Source organism: Coptis chinensis, chromosome 1, assembly GCF_015680905.1.
Source record: "Coptis chinensis isolate HL-2020 chromosome 1, ASM1568090v1, whole genome shotgun sequence".
NCBI classification, from domain to species: domain Eukaryota; kingdom Viridiplantae; phylum Streptophyta; class Magnoliopsida; order Ranunculales; family Ranunculaceae; genus Coptis; species Coptis chinensis.
In genome coordinates, this window is record NC_141456.1 from 81,203,388 (window position 1) to 81,215,159 (window position 11,772).

Below are 11,772 nucleotides of genomic sequence, written 5' to 3' on the forward strand. Positions count from 1 at the left end.
AGAAAGTAACTCGTAAGGACATTTTTTTTTAATCACTCAAAAGGACCGGGTAGATGAAATTCAAGTATACCCTTGACGCGAAATTAAAAACGGCTTGGGTAGATAAAATGTCAAGTATATCCCTGGTACGAAATAATAATCGGCCCGGCCCAACCGAAATGACCCGGTGTATATAGTATGAACAATAATTGTTCATACCTATTTGGGTATGAACAATTGAACAATCATTGTTCATACATTAACATGAGATATGAACACCCATTGTTCATATAAACAATCATTGTTGATTGTTCATACCTCAACATAATGTATAATTAGTAAAAATACTTATTAGAGTATGAACAATCATTGTTTATACCTCAACATGAGCTATAAACATTTATTGTTCACTTATTTGGGTATAAACAATCAATGTTCATACCTCAACATAATATATGATCAATAAGAATATTTATTGGAGTACGTATGAACAATCATTGTTCATACATCAACACGAGCTATGAACAATCATTGTTCATACCTATTTGGAGTATGAATAATCAATGTTCATATCTCAACATAATGTATGATCAATAAGAACACTTATTGGAGTATGAACAATCATTATTCATACCTATTTGGGGTATGAACAATCAATATTCATACCTTGACATAATGTACATGATATGAACAATCATTGTTCATACCTATTAGGGGTATGAACAATCAATGTTCATATAAACAATTATTGTTCATACCTATTTGGGTATTTGGGTATGAACATTTATTGTTCATATCTATTTGGAGTATGAACAATCAGTGTTCATACCTAAACATAATGTATGATCAATAAGAACACTTATTGGAGTATGAACAATCATTGTTCATACCTATTTTGGGTATGTTCATACCTCGACATAATGTACATGAGTTATGAACAATCATTATTCATACCTATTTGGAGTATGACCAATCAATATTCATATGAACAATTATTGTTCATACCTATTTGGGGTATGATCAATAAGAACACTTATTGGAGTATGAACAATCATTGTTCATTTGTTCATATCTATTTCGGGTATGAACAATAATTGTTCTTATTGTTGATACCTATTTTGGGAGTATGAACAATCAATGTTCATATCTTAATATAATGTATGATCAGTAAGAACACCTATTGGAGTATGAACAATTATTGTTTATACCTCAACATGAGCTATGGACAATCATTGTTCATACATCAATATATTGTATAAGGTAAGTTCACATATTTGGGTATGAACAATTATTGTTCATACATCAGCATAAGGTATGAACATTCATTGTTCACAACAAAACGACAGAAAGGGTAAAATCGAGAAATATTTATTTCAAATCTGGGTCATTTGTCTTTGAGGGTTATTTTCACTTGAAAATTAGTTTTCCGAGTTATTTTCACCCGAAATTTGTGCTTGTGAGTGATTATAAAAAAACTCTGTCCTTTAGAGTTGTTGGGCCTTGGGGACCAATTTCTTGAACAAAGAAACTAGTGATATAATGCAACATATACACACACGGCCCTGCATAATCTGATCGCAGTTGATAATATACTCAAAGCTTCAAGGTTTTCAAAACATTTACTTAAAGTTTAAATGATCTCAGTGACATGCTAATCAGATTTGTTCTTTAGGATTAGTTAAACTCAAATCAGCCAACTAGGTCTTACCAAGCTAGTTAAATTTCCCAGTAGATATATCAGCGGACAAAATGCTATAGCTAATACAGGATCCCAAACATTGTTATTCACCATAATCTAGTTGTCACATCCCAAATTTCCAGAAAATTAAAAATAGGGAATTATCCACACCCTATTCCATCTTTTGAAAATCCAGGATGAAACAAAACCCTAATAACCCATTAACAACCACGATATTAAAATATGAGATCAAATTAAAACCAAACGAACAACTCTTAATGTATAAATTCAAGAATTTACTAAACCACTCTATTACATCTGTTTCAAATCAAGACTTTATCCTTCATAAAACTTATATCAGTAAGACTCCAAGAGCGAATCCCAATCAAGCGTCTTCATCCGCTGCATTCCACCATCTATGTTCCCAAGAATACACCCACGTTGCAAAACAAAGCAAACATGGGTCAGCAAATTGAATTTGCTGGTATGAGTAGACTAATAAAAAAATATATATAATAATCTTTCAAATTAATAAATATAACATTACCAACTATTTCAACTTAGAAGACAATATAGTTCCGTTTTCCAAAACGGCGTGTAGTTTCTTTCCAAGTAAGATTTTAAACCCAATATACATTTCCAAGATAACTCACAATAGAAATACCACTTATTACATACACATATGATAACTTAATTAAATATTAGTTTGATACACATTACCTTTAAGCCAGCGCGACGTCTCAGGGTATGATATTTACGTCCCTGCATAAAAGATTAACAGATCCTACCCTCCTGCAAAAACTGAGTTAGACAGCACTATAAAAGGATTTATCTCAGCCAATCAAATTTTCATTCATAATTAAACCTCATTTAAGACATTGAAGTCTAATTAATATAATATAGTTCGTCCCGCATATTCGGGAAATACTACTTATCATACCACCTATATTAAGGGTAGTCATTCACATGACATCATTACGTCATAAAGTTTCCAAGTATATAACTATATATCTCAGACTATTACAAGTCATTAATGCTTTCATAATAACATATCATTTTAGAGTCATTCCACAATCACAGAAAAGATCACAAGCATTCAATAATATTATTCCCAGTCACATTTCACATCCATAACCTCACACAAACCACCTCTATATTTCTTTGTAAGAAAGCATATACATCATAATACATAAATATTCATAGGCAATAACTCACTCATACGTAAAATCAATATTTCACTTTGCTTATTAATTATCTTGTTGACTCATTTATAAACAGACTCAACCCAACCTTTAGTTCCTACTCCACGATTTGCACTCTACACATTTGCCAAATCACACATACACGTGTGCCTCTCTCCCACCGAGTATCATTATATCACAACCATCTCTGGGTTTTCCATACACATAATCACAGCCTCTTTGGCTATATAATCTCAGGTCATTCATGGCACATTCAATGAATACCTTGGGTCATTCCCACCACATTCAAAGAATACCCATCATAACACTAACAAGCCATTCATGGCACATTCAATGAATGCCCTGAGTCATTCCTGCCACATTTAAGGAATACCCAAACCTACATTCCCGTACATTAATTCAAGGAATACGACCAACCCGCAAGGCGAATACCTTAGTTCCTCTCTAGGGCAGTCCAAACTATTGGGTCATTCATGGCACATTCAATGAATACCCATCTATCACATGACATCACAAGTCATAATATCTCATTACCAAATCCTGAGGCGTGGAGAGTTTTAAAGATGTGGGTGACACATTAAAATATTATTATCACTTATAATTATCCTAGCATTACTCATGTCAAAACAGACCACACATGCAGAGAGTCATTTTCGCACATCAAGGCAAATCAAGCACTTAAATATCATTGAATGTAAACAGACTTATAATCAAACAAATACAATTTACATAACCACACTCATATACAAAATATCGTAAACAAATAGTTCATTAGCCCAAATTAAAGTCCACACACACTAATGTCCAAAACAGATCCACATATACTAAAGTCTATATTCATAGACAACTTCTATCTCACACATACATATTTATGTAGTCTCAAAATAACAGTAATTTCTAACACAATCACATAGTTATCACACAAACTAATATATATATTATAGATATAGTGTAGTATAGTGGCTGCACTTTTGCTCAAAGCTGCCTACGTATCCAAATCTTTCAAGATTGGAATCAAGCCTTCATAGTTCTTACCAGCCACATAGTCAATGCTATAGTTTTTCCTACATTCATCTAAATGACATGTAACTTAAATATTTAGAAACTACGGTATGTAGACATACTTTTTCATGTAGAACTCAAAGTCCCAACCTCAGCCCATCTAGAAGAAAACTTAGGTCGAAAACAGTAAAAATCCTAATTTTCAGCAAACTAGATTTCTGACAGACTATCTTCCGAATGACACAACTCTTTTTACAGGTATGCAAACGCATCAAGACTTTTTGTGTTGAAAATCTGACACACAAAACTTACTTTCTCATGTTTTACAAAAATACTTAATCTCATTCTAAATGTTTGATAACTAAGCTCGAACACAGTGCGCAGAAACTGATTTCTGATGCACTGTTTTCTACCAGTCAAACTTCCAAACACCATAATTAATTCCACGGGTCTCGGAATGCGATGAGGCTAATTGGAATAGAAAGAAGACTTCCAAATCTTACTTTTTTATGTTTTATAAAAATTCTAACTCTCACCCTAACTATTTTAAAACTGGACTTGAACACAGTGCACAGAAACTGATTTCTGACGCACTGTTTTTTTTGTCAATCAAACTTCCAGACCTTATATCTATCTCTACAGACCTCGGAATGTGACGAGGCCAATTGGGTTGGAAAGAAGACTCAGAAAACTCACTTTTTCATGTTTTGGCGAGAGTTTGAATCTGACCATAACTATGTGAAAACTCGATTCCAAACCAGTCACAGACCGGATTTCTGCAGTCAGAAAATTCTGACGTGCCAACTTTCGAACACCATAACCATATCGAAAAACCTCGGAATGCAACGAGGTCGATTGGGTTGGAAAGAAGACACACGGGTCTTACTTTTTTATGTTTTAGCATGGGTTTGAATCTCAGCCAAACTAGGTGAAAACGTGGCTCCAAAACTGTGACGCAGATCCTGATTTTCAGAAGACAGATTCTGACGGTGTACCTTATTGACTTTCTAACCTTTCACACTCGCAATCAAATGAAGAAAGACTTATTGTTATAAAAAGCAGACCCAAGAAACATGGTTTTTCATGTTTTGAGGAAAATCTAACATAAACTCGAAGTATACAAACATTAGCTCCAAACAGGACACAAGTATTAGTGTTCCAAGTATTTTTGTTTCACGAATGATTCAAAATGTCCAAAACTTAAAAAATGGATACAAGTCATAAATACAACTAAAATTATATTCTCTGATATTTCAAGATGTAAGTCTAACATTTCCCACGTATGATTTTAATGATACTAGGCAATCCAACACAGTGTGCCAACTCATGACCAGATTATATACACTTGATGAACACCACCTGAACAACAATATATACACAACAAAATTTATGTGAAGAATGCAATGAGGTGAGGGATCAACATCAACTATAGCACAAACGTTAAGCCAACCATACAGTTAGACAATCATACCATATACTCAAACAATTAAATCAACTAAGCAATATTATCAATTGGTTCAAATATCTTGTAATGCCCGTATTTTAAAATACATATTTATTTATTAATTAATTAAATTAATTAATTTATTTAAAATTCGTTGGGATATGTGGGCCTGGTTTCTGGGCTCGAGTTTGTGTTGAGCTTGAGTTTCAAACCCAAGTATATAATCACATTGTTCTAGAGAATAGGGTTTTTAGAGAATAAAAAAATAATAAAAATGGAGGCGGCTGGTTTGCTCGAGCGTTGGAGCGCGACGATTCGGACGAGGAGGGATTCGTTGAGTTGAGTTTTAATACAGGTGAGTAGCTATTTTTGCTATTTCACCGAATTTATAGTTTCCGTGTACCGGCGTATATTGTTAAAAAGTTTCTGCTCATATTTTCGGTTCATTATTTTGTTATTAGCATTCGTCCTGTTTTAAAACTCATACTGTTCATACTGTTGAGACTGTATTTTTGTCCTGCTCATACTGTTATTAGCATTCGTCCTGCTCATACTGTTAAAAATTGGTTAAACTATATTTTGAAACTCTGTTAAGACTCGGAGATCGACATTGAACCGAAAGCTTCTCGAAGTCAAGTAATGGCGCAAAGAAAGCCAACAAAGAAGAAATCGTCCCATATTTTGGTTTGAACTCTTTTGGGTTGGTTTTGAACCCGTACTGATGTGGTTAGGATTGAAGATGTTGGGTGGTGGTGGTGAAGTGTTGGGGTATTTGTTGGTTGAAATCGGTGGTTAAAACGTCGGGATGGATATTGGGGGTGGCGGTAAAGCTTGCACTGTTCATCAATGGGGTCACCTGCTATGATGTTGGTTGAACTCTTGATGTTTTGTTTTTTTTATGTGTCGGCTGGAATGGATTGTTTGGTGGTGGTTGTGGGCTGGACAATGGTGCGGCTGAAGCTTGAAACGAGCGTTAATGGTGGCGGGAATTATTTCTAGATCTAGGTTTGATAAAGATGAGGGATTAAGGAGGTGAGATTTTTGGTTTTATTAAAGTTTAAGGGGTTTTTATAGGGATTAAAACCGGTGGGTTAAGGGGGGAGGACGAGTGGTGGCCGGACTTGAAATATAATGTAAGGTACACACATTGCCCCCCTCCGGACTTGAGCAGGTGGTGGCTGGTGGTGGTGGTAGCAGGTGAGGAAGAAGACCTGATGGTCGGTTTGGGCTTTGGGCCTAATTCCTTAGTTGGTTTTGGTTGGGCCGACCTTGTTTTGTTTTGGTTGGGCCGATTATAGTTTGTATTGCTTGGGCCGGTCCATGTTAGGTTAAACTGTTTTTGGGCCGGTTTCAGTTCAAAGTTTTTGGGCCGGTTTAGTTTAAGTTGTATGGGCCAAAACTAATTAGTTTTCTTTGGGCCGGTTCCTAATTTTATGTGGGTTGGACCTTATGACCCCAATTGGGTCAGGTTGAATAATAAGTTGGTTTAGACTTTTGGGGCCGGGTTTTAAGGTTTGGGTTTGGCCAATTGGGTCCGAACCATTACCTTAGCCATGACATGAACTTTGACCTTAGCCATGAACCATGGCTATGACCATGAACCTGTTGAACATAGAAATGACAGTTTGACTTTGACAATGATAGTTTGACTTCGACCATGATAGTTTGACTTTGACCATGACGTGTCGACTTTGACTTTGACCGTTGACTGTGGAATGTTGACTTTTCCAGTTTTTCACATGTTTAAGAATATGGACAAATGTAGTAATAAAATATTGTCGGAGATTGTATAACCTTGTTTGTCATTATCTAAGTAAGTAGTGTGTAAAACATATAGATATTGACACGTAACTAGAGGGGAATTCTGATAATAAGAATTTGATATATATGTTTTTATGAGTATTAAACTACATACGGACTTAGATTCATGGAATTTAGTTTTGTGTTTTTTGACGGTTGATCAGTTTGACTTGACTTGTGATTTGGACTCGAATAATTATGCGTGATATTTGGATCGGAGTTGTTCCTTCTTTTAAAGTCGTTTCATTTTGATATTTGGTGGGATGGTCTTATATTTTGATTATTTATATACTACTTATATTGTGCACAAATAGAAATAATACGTGCCTTTGATGGTGAATTGAGTTCATATAAATATATGGAATGAATACGTTATATGATTGATTGCTATTATGAGTTGCCACTGAAATGAATTGTAGTATGTATGAAGGCTTGAGATATTTCATATGGTGTAGTGCAATATATTATTGGCACGCGAAATAATAAGTTTCGAGATTTGATATAGAAATACTTGGATATCGTGCAATGAATAGTATTGGCACGTGATAATGTGGATATTTTCACGGGATTGTGGCGTAGTGCAATAATATATTGACACGCAAAATAATAAGTTGTTATGAGATGTATTGAGATAATTCTAAATATATTTGGTTTAGTGCAATAATGTATTTGACATGCACGTGATATAGTGAAATGATTATGAGATATTTATGTATGACACTTGAATAAATTACGTAACGAAAATCCTCGAACCTGACTACCACAACTCATGTAATTTGCCCTGTGTGGGCGTATGTGATATGATTGGCCCTTGTGTAGGGTGTATATATATAAGATGCTGATTGACCCATGTGTTGGGCAATCGTAGCCGAATAGTGGCTTGATTATTCCGTTCGCAAAATAGAACGAGACGCGCGATATTTTATGCCGAATAGTGGCAGTACTTGCATAATGGCTTTCGTGTGAGGGTTACCTGGTGTGCGGCATCCCGCTCAGGGTAGTTACGCACGGAGTGGTTCATTATGTAAGGGGAGACATGTGGATGTACATGTTTGGCGTTGGGAAGCGATTGTGGTAGCCAGGAAAACTAGGTAAGACATAGATACGACGTGAATTTTAGGGACACACAAAGAAATCCTTAATTAATATAATTATGGTAATATGTTGGTTAATTATATACCTTTAAATATATGATTGTATATGGCTTTGCAGAAGGGTGAGTCAAACTAATTACTTGGGCAGAGACGACCCCCTCTATAATTGAGCATGAAATGCGGTACGTATATAATATGCTTGGTTGGTTATTTGTTTAGTTAGAACCTAAGGCGCCTCGATGGAGGAACTACATGCCTTATTTATTATGCGTATAGTTTGTTGTGTGGTTAGTGGGAAGTTAAGGCGTCTCAGTGGAGGAACTACCTGCCTTAGTTATTGAACTTAAGGATGTTGTATTAGTCATGGAAAGTTAAGGCGCCTCGGTGGAGGAACTAACGGCCTTATGGATTGTGTATGTATATGTATAAGTTTATGTTGTATTTTAGAGCTACTCACACCAGCATTTTTATAATGCTGACCCGATTTGCATGTTTGCTTATCGGGTGTGTTCATTAAATGAACATAGTTGATAAGTCTTGACAGATTTAGTGTTGAAGAAGATTGGTTGCTGCTTGTGGGTTGCATTAGCATCGCATTTCAAGATAAGCTTTGTTTTTCTTTGAGGTGATATAGATTTTCAGTTGAGATAAGGTTATTTGCATTTTCATTTGTTAATTTTTGTAATGAAGAGGACTTTTGTTAATTCGAAATTTTTATTGGTTTTTAATTATCCGCATATTTAAACTGTTTATGGGTTTTGGAAGTTGAGAGTGCGTCACACCTCGGAGATCGAAGAGTCGAGAACAAATATTGTTTTTCCCGAATTCTGTCGAAATTCGGGGTGTGACATATCTCCTCCACCGTAGTCTATGATTTAGTAACTATGTATATTCATAAAAGCAAATCAAAGAAAAATAATGGTATAGGCAAACCCAAACTTTCAATTCTGAAATCAACAAGAAATTGGTAGAATGATTACTCGTGAATTGATCAGAAAAGCGAAAACCAGCGAAAAGAAACGAAACCGAAAGTCACACCGTTGCGCGTATATGAAAGTTGTCTTCTCCCTCCGGCTTTTATCTCTCTCACAACAGTAATCTCTCTCTCTCTCTCTCCCTTTTAGAGCACGTCCCTTCTCTTTTTGTTTTCCTTTTTCTTTTAAAAAAACTCTCCCCAAAAAACAAGAACGATGTTTGGTAAAACCAAAACACCCGTCCTTTATTTGCAACAACTACTCATCCCACTTTCCACGTTTTTATGATTCTATCTTTATCTTTATCCTTTCTTTTTATTATTATTTAATTTTATATATATTTAATAAAAATGGGAAAGAAAAAATAGGATTGTTATACTAGTTTATCACAAACCAAATGCTGGTAAATTATAGTCACTGTCCTTCATGACCACGACTATACCACACTATACGTCTATACCGAAGGCTAAACAAAAAACAAATGCTAAGCAATAGGCAGAGTGTTATTTTTCAGGCCAATAATGGTGGAATGCAACCTTCAATCCTCGTTTCAGTGTCGGGGTAAACTCGTTAATTAAGTGACGTTGATACACATTTAAAGTCTCAGTCAGAGACCCTCAACATAACAAAAGCAAACCAATTAATACAAAGTACCACCACATTACAACTTAATCTGGCAAAGCAGTGCCTCTCTCGAGATTGTTCTTGATCTCCAATGTGTACTTACCAAAGGCTCTCTCAATTTTCTTTTTAAAATGTTCATTACGGTCGTTGATCGAGTCAATATCTTTCTCTTCATGGAACTTCCTTCTCCTGCTAAATGCCTTCCGCTTATCATCCCTATCGTGAAGCTCTTTCACCATTTTGTCAATGTTGAGAGAGATTATAGGACCATACTTGGAATGAAGATCGCGCAGAAGTGGTTCCAAGTCGGAAAAGCCTTTTCGAAACCATTGTAGACTTGTTATTATTGGGATGTTGGTTGGACCAGGTGGGAGTTTGTTGGTGCTGGATTGATGGAATAGATTGAATACAGATTTGAGGAGGTAGCACAGGCAAAGAGCAACGATGAAAGGGAACCATGGGAAGTCTTCCATGGAATAAGTGAATGAAACGTGTCACAGAAGAAGATGATGATCTATCTTATCTTTTCTATATACTAGGGTTTGCCCGTGCCGGCACAGATACAGGCGCCTTTGGCGCGAAGGTGCTATTAAGTACTAAAACATATCAACATCAAGCTGAAGCCACTGTTCAAAAACAATTGAAATTATTTTTATCTGCGGTCAGATCCATTAACAAAAATCATATAGAATTTGACGTTGAGGAAAATATATGTATTTGTTGGTTTCTGTATTTGGGCATAGACTACCTACTTTTCTTGACTTTTGAATCATGTCGTAAACTTGCAGAACTCCAAATACGCACAACAAAAGGAAAAATGAAATAGAAATATCACTACAAGAAAAAAGGCTTTATAGCATTGTTAAAAACAGTCACAAAAAGTCTTTTCACTTTTTTTTTTTTTTCCAAAACCGTGATGGAGTGAGAGTCATTTATTTTTTTCCCAAAACCGACACAAATATCTGTTCCATACTAGTCTCTCTACCATAAAAAACGGTAACAACTGCTCAAAAACCGTCACAACAAATCATATCATTTGTGACGGTTTAAAATAAATGGTTATGCATTCATCCTTTTTAACGGTCATAAAACCATAAAAACACAGTAACAACTATTCAAAAACTGTCCCAACAAATCATATCATTTGTGACGGTTTTAAATAAAATGTTATGCATTCATCCTTTTTGACAGTCATAAAAAGTACCATTAGTCATGACGGTTTGGGTAAAATAGTGATATGTATATATTGTTTTTTTTATTAAAAAAAATGTGAATATATATAAAAACCTCCAAAATTGGGGACCTGCAATAAACTACACACCTGAATAAACTACATATCTGAATATAATCCATTAAATTTCAAATAACACTCATATATATTGCTAATTTCATTGAAACATTCCAATCCCATTGGATAACCAATATATATTTGTACTTAATTGTAAAACGTAATGAAATAAATAACACCTTTTGCCATCTTAAGGACCAAGAAGTTATGTTTTACATGAGTACCAACCGCTAAAAGGTTCCTTAAATGGGGTTGAACATCCTGATATCTAACTTGAAGATAAAAAGGGGCCGGTAAGAATCATATTGTTACTTATACTGAGATTCGGTAAGGTGGGAGGCATCTTTCTAATAGAACTTTATTTGTAAAGACTTGAAATATGATCGCTGTATCGAGCCACAACTCTGTCAATCCTTATTTTCATGGTTGGTGTCATTAGACCACTATCGATCTGCAAGTCAGCAAGTATTATATAACCATTGCCAAATATAGAGAAACTAACCAAATGAAGATAGCATAGGATAACGTCCCAGTTGAAGTTTACCGTGAAAGGCTCCTCCACTACGAGTACTGGACCAATTTGAAATGAGCATTCGAAGTCCCGCAAGAATGAGAACCCTCTTTAAAAACAAAGAAAAAATAATCGGGCAGCAGTTCATCTTGGCCCACACCTCAATGTTGCAGGAT